This window comes from Bos javanicus, chromosome 28, assembly GCF_032452875.1.
Source record: "Bos javanicus breed banteng chromosome 28, ARS-OSU_banteng_1.0, whole genome shotgun sequence".
Classification (NCBI taxonomy): Eukaryota; Metazoa; Chordata; class Mammalia; order Artiodactyla; family Bovidae; genus Bos; species Bos javanicus.
This window is the reverse complement of record NC_083895.1, coordinates 35,989,426-36,004,257: the sequence shown is the minus strand read 5'-3', so window position 1 is coordinate 36,004,257 and position 14,832 is coordinate 35,989,426. Positions and strand designations below refer to the sequence as shown.

Here is a 14,832-nt window from a genome sequence, read left to right as displayed (position 1 = left end):
GACTGCCAGGAAAGTCCCCAGGGATGGTTTTTGAGAAAGGGAATGATGGTAGTTTATTTATTTTTAAGTCACTTACTATGAGTGTGGATAGAACGTGTACTCAAAGGGGGAATAATTGAGAAACAGAATATTTAGAATATTTGGAAGACTCTTGTGACAGCTTCTTTAAAATATATGTATTTAATGTAGCTCCAAATAGTGAAAAGGGACAAGCTAAACTAAAAAGACAACATGATGGTGAGAACAATAGGTTTTCCAATTATTCTGTCTACCTAGAATCGAAGAGGCTATCTTCTCGGAAGGGCTCACCTATAATTCGAGTGGTAATACTCGTGAGTCTTTAACTCGACTTTTCTCTTTGCTGTATAAAAATAATCTGATTTTCTCATGGTCTGTCCCTGCAGCCATCAGAATATAATTATTGAGAGAAATGGTTAGTCTCAGCCTTGTTCATCAGGTGGTACATCAGCCTTCCTAGGTAAATGAGGCACTAGATTTTTGTTAAGGAAAGCTGGATACAATTTTTGTCACACAATTATGTGGACACATTTAGCATACCTGCCAGGATGAAAAACACCTTAGGGGCTCAAAAGCTTGCTAGGTGTATTTATGCGTGTTAGAGGTGTCATGCTTTTCCCAGGACCCTTATCTGTTTCGAAAGTAGCAGCAGCTAGAAATGAAGTCTCTATGGTCTGTGTTTATTGTTGGCGTCTGATGTGAGGCGTTAATGATCAAGTTAAAGGACACTGGAAACATGCACACACGCACCCTGAGCATGTCTGTGTAAGCATGCAGACATGCGCACATTCATGCATGCAAACTCCACACATACGTGCACACATATGCACACGCACATACAACAGCCTGGAACTAAACATCAGGCTGATGATTTACCTCCAGGATGTTATTGCTGGAAAGGGTTTTGAAATCATCTAGGCTAACCCCTCATCTTATATAGAAGGAGCTCACTGCAGCCTAGAGAGGGCAACTCAGCAAAGGGAATCCCATTAGGGGAATTGATGGCTGAATCCAATCCCAATAAGCCCACAACCACGACAGTTATCTATAGCAAAATGTTCCTGCCAGGCTGTGCTTATCCTCAAAAGGGCTGTGTTGCCTTCTTCAGAGTCCCAATCTCCATCAAGGATACCTGCTTTAGACAATGCTGGCTGCACCACAATTCATGTTTAATAAAAGGAGCTGGACATGTCCTCAGAATTGGTCTCTATACAGGCTAAATTCCATTGTATCCATTTGGTTCCTCCAGGTTGGAAAAACATGTGGATTAAAACTGCCCCAGAGAATGGTGTCCTCATACCCTGAGCTGCTTCTAGTTTAACACCCTTGCCAGGTGGATGACTGATTTCTTGGAATTTGGTCTTTGGAGTCTGCTTCCATTTTACTCCATCCCTTCCTCTTTCTCCATTTCCCTTCTCAGTTAGTTGTGGGGAGGAATTATTGTTCTGTTCAGTGTTTAACCAATAAGACTTCATCCCATACCTGCCATGTACAAGCTTGCCTGGGTGGACGGTGGCAGGGATGCAGAGGAGGCCATTGTGGGCTCAGCACGGGGTGGGTCCTTATCAACAAATATCATAATTTCCTGGGAATCAGGGAATGCCTCTTATCATTTGTTCATCCATTTTTTAAATTTATTTTTATTTTATTTTTTAACTTTACAATATTGTATTGGTTTTGCCATATATCAACATGAATCCGCCACAGATATACATGTGTTCCCCATCCTGAACCCTCCTCCCTCCCCGTACCATCCCTCTGGGTCATCCCAGTGCACCTAAACTTTTTATTTTGTATTCGGGTATAGCTGATTTATTTTCTTGGGCTCCAAAATCACTGTAGATGGTGACTGTAGCCATGAAATTAAAAGATGCTTGCTCCTTGGAAGAAAAGCTATGACAAATCTAGACAGCATATTAAAAAGCAGAGACATTACTTTGCTAACAAAAGTCCACATAGTCAAAGCTATGGTTTTTCCAGTAGTCATGTGTGGATGTGAGAGTTGGACCATAAAGAAAGTTGAACGCCGAAAATTTGATGCTTTTGAACTGTGGTGTTGGAGAAGACTTTTGAGAGTCCCTGGGGCTGCAAGGAGATCAAAACAGTGAATCCTCAAGGAAATCAGTCCTGAATATTCATTGGAAGGACTGATGCTGAAACTGAAACTCCAATATTTTGGCCACCTGATGCAAAGAACCAACTCACTGGAAAAGACCCTGATGCTGGGAAAGATTGAAGGCATGAGGAGAAGGGGATGACAGAGAATGAGATGGTTGGATGGCATCACCAACTTGATGGACATGAGTTTGAGCAAGCTCTGTGAGTTGGTAATGTGCAGGGAAGCCAGGCGTGCTGCAGTCCAGAGGGTCCCAAAGAGTAGGGCACAACTCAGGGACTGGACTGAACTAATAGCTGATTAACAAACAATGCTGTGATAGCTTCAGGTGAATATCTAAGGGACTCAGCTGCATGTGTACATGTATCCAAGGGCCCTAGAGGCTCAGACGATAAAGGAATCTTTCTGCAATGCAGGAGACCTGGGTTTGATCTCTGGGTCAGGAAGGTCCCCTGGAGAAAGGAATGTCTACCCATTCCAGTATTCTTGCCTGGAGAATTCCATGGGCAGAGGAGCCTGGTGGGCTACAGTCCCTGGGGTTGCAAAGAGTCAGACACGACTGAGCAACTAATGCATCATCATCATCATACATGTATCTGTTCTCCCCTAAACTCCCCTCCCATCCGGCCTGCCATATCACATTGAGCAGAGTTCCATGTGCTATACAGTAGGTCCTTGTTGGTTATCCATTTAAAATACAACAGTGTGTATGTGTCCATTCCAGATCAGACCTGTAGTACATGGTATTTCTTGCACTGAAATGCAGTATTTCATTTGCCTATGTGATAGGGTCATGCTTTCCCATCTATGCATGTTGCTTAATTATTTTAGTATTTTCAGATAAACATCTATGGAAATCTCCCCATATGGCAGATAAATGATCCCAAAGACGTTTTTCTCCTATATGATGTCACTTTGCTCCTCCCACAGTCCTAGGAGATGGTTACTATCGTTACTGCCATTTTTCAGATGTGATGCCTGCCTGTATTTTGCTTTAGGAAATGGCAAGGACGCAGCTCACTGCTGAAGACACAATGTTATGCGGTCAGAGAAGGTATCCAGGAGTGGGTGGCCTTTGAGTTGGACCTGACAGAATTGGAAAAGTAGAGAAAAGAGGATGGAGCCTTCTAGAACACAGAGAGGGGAGACTTGGAAACACAGGCAAGGGGAAGAAAAGGTTTGTTGTGACTCTATGTTGCAAGCAATAGGATGAGACTCAAACTAATTCAAATTGAAAACAGGACTGAGAACTGGGTGTAGACGCTAGGCTGACCTGTCATTGAGAGGCTCATCTTGAACAAACTACCTGGGACCCGCCAGCTCGTGGTCCAGTGCAAGGTGCCCTGGACCCAGAAGGCTGGTCTCCCTGGAGCAGCGGCAGAGCCTGGGTTCTGCAAGAGTGGGGGAGCCATCTGTGGGTCTAGCCTGTGTGCTGGGCTGAGCTGCTCTTGTCACCGGGGACTAGCCCTTGGTGGGCTAATTGGGCTCAACCAGCCCTGACTGGGCTCCATCAGCGGGAGATCTGGGCTTCTGGTGATGGGGCCCTGGCCAGGCCTGAAAACTTCTCTGATGGGGGAGACTTGAGCTAAGGTGAGCCAGAAAGAATGAAGGATATTCCAGGGAAAGGGGCTTGATGGGAAGGGCGTTCAGGCAGACTGAGGTCCTTGCGCATGGTGGATGGAGAAACAACGCGGCATCGGCTGAGCAGCCGCTTATGCCCCTCACTTCCTGTCACAGCCTCTCTGTGCCTCATTTTCCCTGTTGATAAAGTGAAAACAGTAGGGGTATTCGCTGACGGAGTAATTGTGAAGTATAAATAACGGATTACTTACAGCGGTGAGAAAGTCCCAGGGAGCCAAAGGTCTTAACAGATATCAGCTGTTAGGAGTATTACCATCTCTATTATGGCTCAAAAATCAGCCGTGTGATGTGTGTGTGCATGTGTGTGCATGCATGTGCATGTGTGTGTGTGTGTGTGTGTCTGTGTGTGTACACAGGGTGCAGGGTGAGGACCGTCCCTGTGGGCTCCCAGGGTTTGGATTTAACTCTGAGACTTTGAGAAGCCATGGACCCTTCGCCTGAAGGTGAGAGACCTGACCAAGTTTGTAGCTTTAGAAAGTTCTCCATGGTGAAGGTCTGGATGGTAGACTGGAAGGGGGATGCCAAGAGGTGGGGAGACAGTGACAGGTAGGCCCTCACCAGCCTGTGGCAGGAAAACTGGGGAGCAGGGCCAGTTTTGGGGTAGAGTCCACTGGTCTTGACTAATTGGAGAATGTGAGCAGAGGTGAGTAGAAATGACCAGCTTTCTACTAGAACAACAGTTGCTCCAGGGTCTGTCCACTAGGAGAAGAGGAGGAGGATCAGGTTCTGTGGGCAGGTAGGGGGCAGTCGGGGGTGGTGAGGGTACTGGCAGGATTTCCTGGTGGGGGGACACCATGCCTCTAGTAATGGGACTTACTCATTTGAGCAGCCATCCAGGGAGCAATGCCAAGAGGCAGGTGGCCCTATGGGATGAGTAAGCAGCTTAGCAGGTGGGCCTGGGGCTGGAGAGAGAGCTGGGACATCTTTAGGTGATTTAGACCCCAGAGAGCATGTATGCAGTGAGCCTCAATCAGGAGACATTTGGCAATGTTTAGAGGCATTTTTCGGAGAAGGCAATGGCACCCCACTCCAGTACTTTTGCCTGGAAAATCCCATGGACCGAGGAGCCTTGTGGGCTCCAGTCCATGGGGTCACTAAGAGTCGGGCATGACTGAGGGACTTCACTTTTGCTTTTCACTTTCATGCATTGGAGAAGGAAATGGCAACCCACTCCAGTGTTCTTGCCTGGAGAATCCCAGGGACGGGGGAGCCTGGTGGGCTGCTGTCTATGGGGTTGCACAGAGTCGGACACGACTGAAGCGATGTAGCAGCATCAGAGGCATTTTGGGGCTTCCCTGGTAGCTCAATTGATAAAGAATCCGCCTGCAATGCAGGAGACCTGGGTTCAATCCCTGGGTCGGGAGGATCCCCTGGAGGAGGAATGGCAAACCCACTCGAGTATTCTTGCCTAGGAGATCCCATGGACAGAGGAGCCTGGCAGGCTATAATCCGTGGGGTCAAAAAGAGCCAGACATGACTGACTTAGTGACTAAGCCACCACCACAGACATTTTTGGTTGTCTTGACTGGTGGGTGTTATTGGCATCTAGTAAGCAAGGACCAGGGATGCTGCGAAAGATCTTACTGGAGCCAGGACAGTTTCACAAAATATATCCAGCCCCAAATGTCCTTTGTGCCCAGGTAGAGAACGCTAAAGCTGTGTGTAAAGAGAAAAGCCCCAAAGATGGAGCCAGAGAAGCACCCACATTTTGGGGATATAGTGGTCTTGAATGTCTCCTCGTCTCAGGGAGCTTCTCTGACACCTGGAGGCTGTCACCGCAGGCTGACCCCTCAGACTGTCGTAATTCCAGTTCGGCAACCAAGACACTTTCTCTTTAACCTGAATAAAAAATTTTCCAAGTCAGGAAATTTGTGTAGTTGTAGGTATGGATTTCGCTCATTCATTCACTGGGTGCTTGACTGAGCACAGAGATGCTGGGCTACTCATGTCCATCCCCAGCCCTGCTTCCCGCCCGAGGCTGTCCTCTCGCCTCTCTCTGCTGCTCTATCTCCTCCACTCTGTGTAGGCATGTCCTGATTCCAGTGACCTTTGGTGCCTTTTCTCCATCCACGCCCCAATTTATTGCCAAACTCATAAAAAGCAAAACTTGGGAGAGAGAGATTGAGTTTGCTTCTCGCAGCAGAATTTGATTTAGAGCCAAGAAGGTGGCAATCGCTGCAAAGCGGAGATGGGCTATTTCGGGAGTGTGGTGAATGATTTTTTTTTTCCATCTCCAAATGACCTTACATATATTCCATCTCCCGCCCGCCCCTGTGTTGGGATTGATGGAGGGTGGGCGACGGGGCTCCCCTGGGCCCTGCTGCTGCTTCTGATCAATCTGTCTGATGGGCAGGAGAAGTAGGACCGCCTGGGCAGCTGGCCGGCTGGCTGGGCCCGCAGTTTAACATGTGGGGTTTGGGTGGACACAGCAGGCTCTGTGGTCACCAGCGCATGCCGGCTTGATTGGATGGGGGCTGTCCACTGGCACTAGGGGCTCTGTCTGCTAGGAGAGGTGGTGGGCACATCTGTCAGTGATCTCTGCGTCCCTCGGGGTCTTCCTCCTTGTGCTCCCTGGTTCTCTGCGTTCCTTGTCCTCACCAGTGTCAACTTTTCAGGTTTTCCTATGTGTCATGGCCAAACCTGCTTCAAGATACCAGAAAGTGCTTTCATCCTGGGTCAGGAGTCCAAAGACTTGGGTTTGGAGCTTCTCCATTACCGGTGAACAGGGCCACTTTCAGAGGAATTCTTTTAGTCTCCAAGCCTCCATTTTCTAATCTGTAAAATGGGTTGACATTATTGTAGCAGTATAACTCACCTTCTGGGAGTATCAAGAGGATCAAAAGAATTTGAGGTGTGGCATCAGGGGACTCAGGCTTCACTCTCAGCTCCCCTCTCCATCAGTTCAGGAATGTGGTGGATGTTTTCTAGCCTCAGTTTCTCCATCACTGATGAAGACCAAGTAAAACTGGGGAGTGTGTGGGGTTTTGTGATTCATAAACACTTCATTGGAAGGACTGATGCTAAAGCTAAAGCTCCAGTACTTTGGCCACCTGATGCAGAGAGCCGATTCATTATAAAAGACTGATGCTGGGAAAGACTGAAGGCAAAAGGAGCAGGGTTTCCCAGGTGGCTCCGTGATAAAGAATCCTCCTGCCAAAGCAGGAGACACAAATACATGTGTTCAATCCCTGGGTCAGGAAGATCCCCTGGGGAAGGAGATGGCAACCCACTGCAGTATTCTTGCCTGGAAAAGTCCATGGATATAGAGGAGCCTAGTGGGGTATAGTCCATGGGGTTACAAAGAGTCGTTCATGACTGAGTGACTGAGCACATACACAAAGGAGAAGGTGACCGCAGAGGATGAGATGGTTAGATAGCATCACCAACTCAATGGATACGAATCTGAGCAAACTCTGGAAGATAATGGAGGACATGGGAGCCTGGAGTGCTGTAGTCCATGGGGTCTCAAAGAATCAGACACAACTTAGCAACTGAAAAACAACAAGTACTTCAAGGAAGGCTTCTGAGAGGTTCTGCTTAGTGGGATTGGGGCTGGCTTGTCCTGTCTGCTTCCTCAGGTCCATCCACTGCCTGTGATCCCCCTCCCTGGGCAGCTAGGCTGCCACTCTGCCAGAAATTTAGGGGTCACGTCTCCTGGAAGGCAAGAGGGGGCTGTTTTGTTAAGGGGAGCATTTTGATTTGGCTGTATCAAAGGCCCCAGGGCTTCCCTGGTGGCTCTGCTGGTAAAGAACCTACCTGCAATGCAGGAGACCTGGGTTCGATTCCTGGGTTGGGAAGATCCCCTGGAGAAGGGAAAGGCTACACACTCCAGTATTCTGGCCTGGAGAATTCCATGGGCTGTATAGTCTGTGGGGTCGCAAAGAGTCAGACACAACTGATCGGCTTTTACTTAACTTAAGGCCCCATGTAGAAGTAAATATACTCACCCGTTATTTCCAAGAATGTGCCTAGAAGACATCCTTGCCCCCCTCCCTTGACTCCTGACCATCCTGTACATCTCTCCTCACCTTATCTCATCCCAGCTTCGTGCCCCTTTGCCGGTCCTCACCAAGAGTGGGGCCAAGTGACGGCTGCAGAAAAATGAGGATGGAGGGCGTTGGCTGGCAATGGTCATTTCCACGTCTTACTTGACAACAAGAAAATGAGAGCTGAAACTCAAATCTTACGTTTTTAGGCAGAATTAACACGTCTCCTATCCCATCACTTCATGGCAAATAGATGGGGAAATGATGGAAACAGTGAGAGACTTTATTTTCTTGGAGCTCCAAAATCACTGCAGATGGTGACTGCAGCCATTACATTAAAAGACCCTTGCTCCTTGGAAGAAAAGCTACAACAAACCTAGACAGCATATTAAAAAGCAGAGACATCGCTTTGCCGACAAAGGTCCGTTTAGTTAAGGCTATGGTTTTTCCAGTGGTCATGTATGGATGTGAGAGTTGGACTATAAAGAAAGCTGAGCACCAAAGAATTGATGCTTTTGAATTGTGATGATGGAGAAGACTCTTGAGAGTCCCTCGGACTGGATGGAGATCAAACCAGTCAATCCTCAAGGAAATCAGTCCTGAATCTTCATTGGAAGGACTGATGCTGAAGCTGAAACTCCAATACTTTGGCTGCCTGATGTGAGGAACTGACTCATTTGAAAAGACCCTGATGCTGGGAAAGATTGAAGGTGGGAGGAGAAGGGGATGACAGAGATGAGATGGTTGGATGGCATCACTGACTCTATGGACATGAGTTTGAGTAGGCTTCGGGAGTTGGTGATGGACAGGGAAGCCTGGCATACTGCAGTCCATGGGGTTGCAGAGTCAGACATGACTGAGCGACTGAACTGAACTGAACTGAACATGTCTCTGCATTAACATGGCTGTGTTAAAACAGGAACTCAAAAGCAGTCATAATGCCGGAGACCTACAGGATATGCAGAGGTGGAGGTGCCACCATGGTGGAGATTGGGGTTCATGGGAGCTCAGAATCCTGGAGTCCTGAGCCTGCTGCCCCTGCAACAGCATGGTGGGTGATATACTCACCTGAGGAAGGCGGGGCAGATGGTTGGGCAGAAGTGACAATCCCGACTCTGTCATCAGTTGCATCCCTCTTGGAGAGGGCATGGTGCTCTCCACTCACAAGATCAGGTGGGAGCCTGGATTCTAGGGAGCATGGGGAGCTTTGCAGGGACACTTCCAGCAAATGGGCTGGAGACAGTGAGATGGGCAGGTTCACCTCCCTCTTATGACAGAGCAGAAGTCAAGAGGCTGACTTTCTCAGTGAGGCCAGTGAGGCCAGTGAGGGGCCGAGGCAGAGAGGACCTGAGTCCCTTTGCTGGGCATTCACTGCTTCCCACCACAGCACATCCCTCCCCTCATTGTAGGGGGTAAGTTCTCTCTCATCAAACTCAAAACATATCCATTTTCATATTTAAAAAAATCTTGATTCTGTAGGTCTTTACTTATGAACGGGGTAAAACAGGGCTTGGTGTATTAAGAAGAAAGGGAGGAAGAAATAGCATTTATGGAGCTGTGTTGTGTTTCCCAGGATTTCTTTCTCTCTCTCCTTTTCTCCTTAAAATCCTAACCACTTCCTTGGTGGCTCAGTTAGTAAAAAATCTTCATGCAATGCAAGAGACCCAGGTTCAATCCCTGGGTCAGGAAGATCCCCTGGAGTAGGAAATGGCAACCCACTCCAGTACTCTTGCCTGGAGAATCCCATGGACAGAGGACCTCGCAGGCTACAGTCCATGGGGTCACAAAGAGTCAGACACGACTGAGTGACTAAATCACCAACCATTGGACTGCCAGGGAATTCCCTCCCATGATTTCTGATATGATCTTACTAACACACACTTGCGGAATCTTCCCTCGTTCCCATTTACAGATGAAGAAACAAAAGCTTTAAAAAAGTCAGTTCCTTCTCAAAGTGACTCAGAAAGTAAGAACAGAGGTGGATCTGTTGTTTCAAGTCAGAAATCTTGAGTGAAAGATCTCTGTCTTTGGGGGCTTCCTTGTTGAGGAAGGGAAACTAGAAGGAGCTCTGCCCCCAAGTCTCTTGATGTTTGTTCATTCATTCTTTCTATAAATACTTACTGATCCCCACTACCAGGCACTGTTCCAGACACTGGGGATGTAGCAATGAACAAAAGAATGATTAAAATCCTTTACTTCATGGAAGAAGGGTGGGGGAGAAAGTGGAGGGATGAACAACAAATAAAATATGTCAAAACTATTTAGGCTTGTTAATATTTCACTATCCTGACCCACAAAAAGAGCCATTTCATTCAGTTTAACCAAATGGTGTTAAGTGCTATGGAGAAAAATAAAGCCAAAAGTGGGGATTGCTTTCCCTGTTCTGCAGTGAAAAAGGTCTTTCTTGCATCCTCACCTGACCATGTACACCTTTTGTCTCTATCAAGAAGCTTGACTCCTTCCTGAGTACTTGAAGCTCTTCATGGTCTGGATCCCGCCACCTCTGTCCGTCCATCAGACCAGCAGCTCCTGAAATACGGCCCCTTCTGTCTGTGCAGGCAGCCGGCCCTCCGTGGAACCGTCCTTCCTGCCATTGTCTGCCAGCCCTTCAGGCCCAGCTGGAGTGTCAGGGCCTCAGAAGAGCCTTCCGCGCCTTGGCCTCCTTCTCCCAGACAGTTCTAATTGCTCCCTCCTCTGCACTCACATGCCACTTTATTAGAGCACTTAGAGCTGCTCTTCTCTTTAGAAGACGCCGTGATTTATTCATGTGCCTTATTAATGGTCCTATTCCCAGTGGCTGGTGCAGGCCCGGTAGGCAACAAGGCTCACCACAGGCGTGATGGGCGAATGAAGGCAGGAGAAAATGCCGAGTGGGAGCTGCAGGGAGTAGAGAATCGGGACAGGTGAGCTTTATAGAGAGGGTCAGCTGAGGCAGATCTTGAGGGTTGGAGGCACTGCCCAAGGGAAAGGAGAGGAGAGGGCCATGCTTGACCAGCCCGCGCTTGCCCACTCCTGCCCACACTGACCTACTCACACCTGCTTACTCCTGTGACCTCCTCCACCACCACCTGGCCTTACTTCGCATGCTCTGTCCACCCTGGGCTTGCTTTTCCTACTGGCTTGGTGGCTCCTGTCCTTACCTCTCTCCCTGCTTCTGCCCACAGGTACCCCTCAGTATCCTCTGGATGGAGGAGCTTGCCCCAGTGAGCACCCGCAGTGCCCAACTCTGCCCTGCCTAACGCTCCTTGCAACTGTAACGCCTGCTGGGCAGCAGGGTTCAGGGACTGAGCTGATGGCTTTTGGATCAAACTGCTTGTATTTGAATCCTAGCCGTGACCTTGGGCAAGCTGGTTGTCTTTTCTGTCATTCCTCGGCCATTTCTTCTGTGAGGCATGGGTGATAACTGTCCTGAACCACTGGGGTACTGAGAGATTCACGGAACTAACCCATGTGGAGCGCCAGCCCAGAGCAGGGCTTGCATTAGGTGCTCATGAGCATCAGTCCTCGATGGCAGCTCTGTCTTTCCTGCGGGGGAGGGGAGGAGGTGTTCTGTGAGGCCAGGGGCCCCCTCGGCCTTGTTCTCTGCCCAGTACATGTGGAAAAGTCTGGTGGTGACAGGTGGGTGACAGCATCCAGCGGGGAGCAGAGTGGACAGCCCTGGAGCCGGGCTGAGCAGAGAGGGGCCAGTGTGACACGGCCTGGGGAGGACCGCAGCCTGGAGACCTGAGTTCGGGGCAGAGGCAGGACCCTTGCTTTCTGTGTGATGAACCCGTCTCTCTAACACGCACATTGATGAGAACTCTCTGTGTATCCGGGAACAAGGTTGTCTGGAAACCAGAGAGATGCCGGACGGTCCGTTTGGCCTTTTGCCAAAACGCTTCTCTCCATGAGATTATACATGCTAGGCCACATCCCCTCCATTGACACTTCCTCCCTCACTTTACTCCTTTCCTTACTCCTCCATCATAAAAATCTCTAGAAACAGGTTTTGTTCAAAGTGAATGAGGTAATAAATTCTCTGTTTCTGACAGGCCGACAAGAGAGATAAATTCTGTAGTGGGAGATGCAGGCCTACTCGCTTGCCCTGTGGAGCTTTGGCTGATGTTAAGGTCTGTCCAGGGAGGAGGTACTGGGTAGGAGGGGGGAGGAGGCAGAGGAAGCTCTAGGAGGAGCCCTTTGGGTCCACCCTGGGTTCAGGTGGGCAGCTGCTCAGGCCAGGTAGGATCTTAGTAATTTATCAACTTGCTCATGGCCAGGGCTGGGTCTTGGCTGACAACGAGCTAGGTGGAAGGAGCCACAGTCATTCATTCACTCATTCATTTTTTCAATCTCCTCTCCATCAATTCTTTCAGCAAGTCACCTAGCATGGATGAGAGGGACCAAATTCCCCTGGAGTATGACCTTTTAGAGGAAGCCTTCCCACAAAGGATCCCAAATATTTGCAATTCAAGTCAGAGCAAAAGATTGATTTTCCTGGTAAATAAAGAGCTCCTACCAATCATTAAGGAAAATAAACAATCCAATAGGAATCCAGGCAAAGATATGAACGGACAGCTCACAAAAAGGGAGTACAAAGAACTCTGAGACCAATGACGTGTGAAAAAGGCTGACTCTCACTCATCATGGGAGCCATGTACATAGAATGGCACTGCGCCGCAACCCCAGCCTCAGACTGCTCAAGACTGCCGACGAGGGTGTGCAGCGGGCACACACTGCTGCCTCGTGGGCACAGCGTGCTGTTGTACACAGACCACAGAGATCACCTTGACCCTGCGCTTCTGAAGGGTGACCTGGCAATAATTTAGCACTGCCTCTACTCAGCAAGTCATCCCATCTCTACACGGACAAGGCTATTCCACACGTACCAGATTGTTCCCTGAAGCATTTTCAGTAACACCAAAGATTTGAAACAGCCCAAGTGTCCTTCACTAGAGGGTTGGCTAAATAATTTATGGTGGATTGGTACAACTGAACACTATGCAATCATGAAGAAGAGGGGAGGGGAAAGGGTAGTAGGAAGTACTTTTATGCACTGATGTGCATTGAACTCCAAGATACATTTTTAAGTGAAAGTGCAAGGCATTCCGTAGAATGGAATACAAATGATTCTTTTATTTGTATAAAGGAGAAAAAACATGAATATATGTGTACACATATATATACAAAATACATAAATGTATATGATGTACAAATTTGTATTTAATGTACATATATGTTCATTTTATTTATTTTTTTTCATTTTCTTCATTTTAATATGAACAGTAGCGTAATCTGTATTATGTACACACAATATAAGTAGCACCTTAAGTGAATAGTGGCCGCTTTGAGTCTCAGTTTTCACATTTATAAAACGGGAGTTGTAAGAAAAGGGCAGGCAAAGAAATGATAGGAAACAGCAATGGAAGCAGCACCTTATATACGTGCCTTATATATTCCAATGCACGTATATGTGAAAGTGGTTCTGCACGTTCACCTCTGGAAGCACGCAGACCCCGTGGCTGCTGCTGGGGAGCAGAGCCAAGAACTTGGAGGCTGGGCCCATGGCAGGAGGGAGACTTTTCACTGTAGCACATTGTGCCTTCCGGGTTTTGGTTGTGAATGTATTACCTATTCAAAAAGTAGCTATCGTTAACTTTCTCAAAAAGAGAGATGCAAAGGATATTTTCAGCTTAGCTGGGGCGGAGGTGGGAGTGGGTCAGGTGGAGAATGAAGGCAGGGCCTGCAAGGGCAGGTGCCTGGAGACACTGAGGCACACCGGGGGCCAGGTGACTGGCTGTGGTTGGAGCACAGTGTGGGGGAGTCTTGATAAGAACACGCCTGGCAAGAAACAGGATGGATGAAGACAGATTTATATATCACGGTAAAGAGTCAGGCTTTTATTGCAATGAGAGGCTCTTGAGGGATTTAATGGGGGCCAGACATGGGTTATATTTTCGGAAGAGCCTCCTGGAGGCAGGGTGGGGAGGGTTCTGGGGAGAGGACATTCCTGATTTCCCCTCACCTTTCTCGGCCTTTCTCATCTTTAGTGATGCTGACCAGTGGGTGCGGTGAACTCTGTTGTTGCACATAGGGAACTGAGGCTGAGGAAAACTGAGTCCTGAGTTCCCACTTAGAGTCAGGATTCAAACTCAGGTTCCCATGGCTCTGGAGTCTGAGCTCTGATTTTGGCTCTGTGTTGTTGGGTGAGAATTGCAAAGTGGTGGTCAAGCATCAGGTCCAAATATGTGGCTGATGAAGTCAGGATGCAATGGCAAGAACTTATCATCAAGTTTCCACCAACTCGCTGGTCCCTCTCCCACCCCTCAGTCACCGTCCGAGTGACCCAAGTCCCCGGTCTTATTCATGGAAGAACAGCAGTGTATTTCTTAACAACACTCAGTTTTCTTCTTCTGCAGGTATAGTGAAGGTCAGACTTCTTACAGCTGTAACAGGACAGCCTGGACGGAGGTTCCCTCCAGATGAGGTCTGTGGGAGATGCATTTGGCTCCAGTTAAGCTGAGCCTTCTACATTTTCTGGTCATCTGGTTTGCATTTTCCTATCATTTCTTTGCCTGCATTTTCCTTACGACTCCCATTTTATAAATGTGAAAACTGAGACTCAAAGAGGCAACTATTCACCTAAGGTCACCTGGTTTATCAACTGGGGAATCAGGCCTTAAACCCTTGCCTTGGGACACCAGATTTTTTTTTTTTTAATTAATAGGGGTTTATTTGAGTCTCATGATAAAAACCCAGAAGTGTCTTGTGATTTCTTTCAGAGACGTTCAGTAAAGAGAAATCTAGGTTCTCCTTGTGAGGCTGGTGTTTTCACTGTTTGTGGCCAGGAGTCCGGCCTATCAGATGCTGGGCCCTGGGGCAAAATGTGTGCCTGCAGGAGGCTGGATCCGCGGGCTGGGGAGACAATGGCGGCTCAGGATGCAGGCGCTTGCTCGGCTGGGCCTCTGCTGTGAAGACTGCCACTGGCTAGTTTAATTAAGAGCTGGGGGAAGAAGGGTGCATTGTGGTCCAGGAGCTGAGGAGGTCAGCTGAGGGGGGTTAGGAGGGGCCTGGGAACCAGAAGATGTTCTGTCT

The 14,832-nt window shown here is 48.3% G+C and overlaps 1 long non-coding RNA gene across 1 annotated transcript in view; it reads left to right on the top strand.

The window, feature by feature from the left end:
- LOC133240501 (uncharacterized) overlaps positions 1–12,940 on the top strand; it is a 66,437-nt gene extending 53,497 nt beyond the window's left edge. The window contains exon 2 of the long non-coding RNA XR_009734240.1: positions 10,209–12,940. This is a non-coding gene — a long non-coding RNA (uncharacterized LOC133240501). The remainder of the gene's footprint in view (positions 1–10,208) is intronic.
- Positions 12,941–14,832: the final 1,892 nt, after the last annotated feature.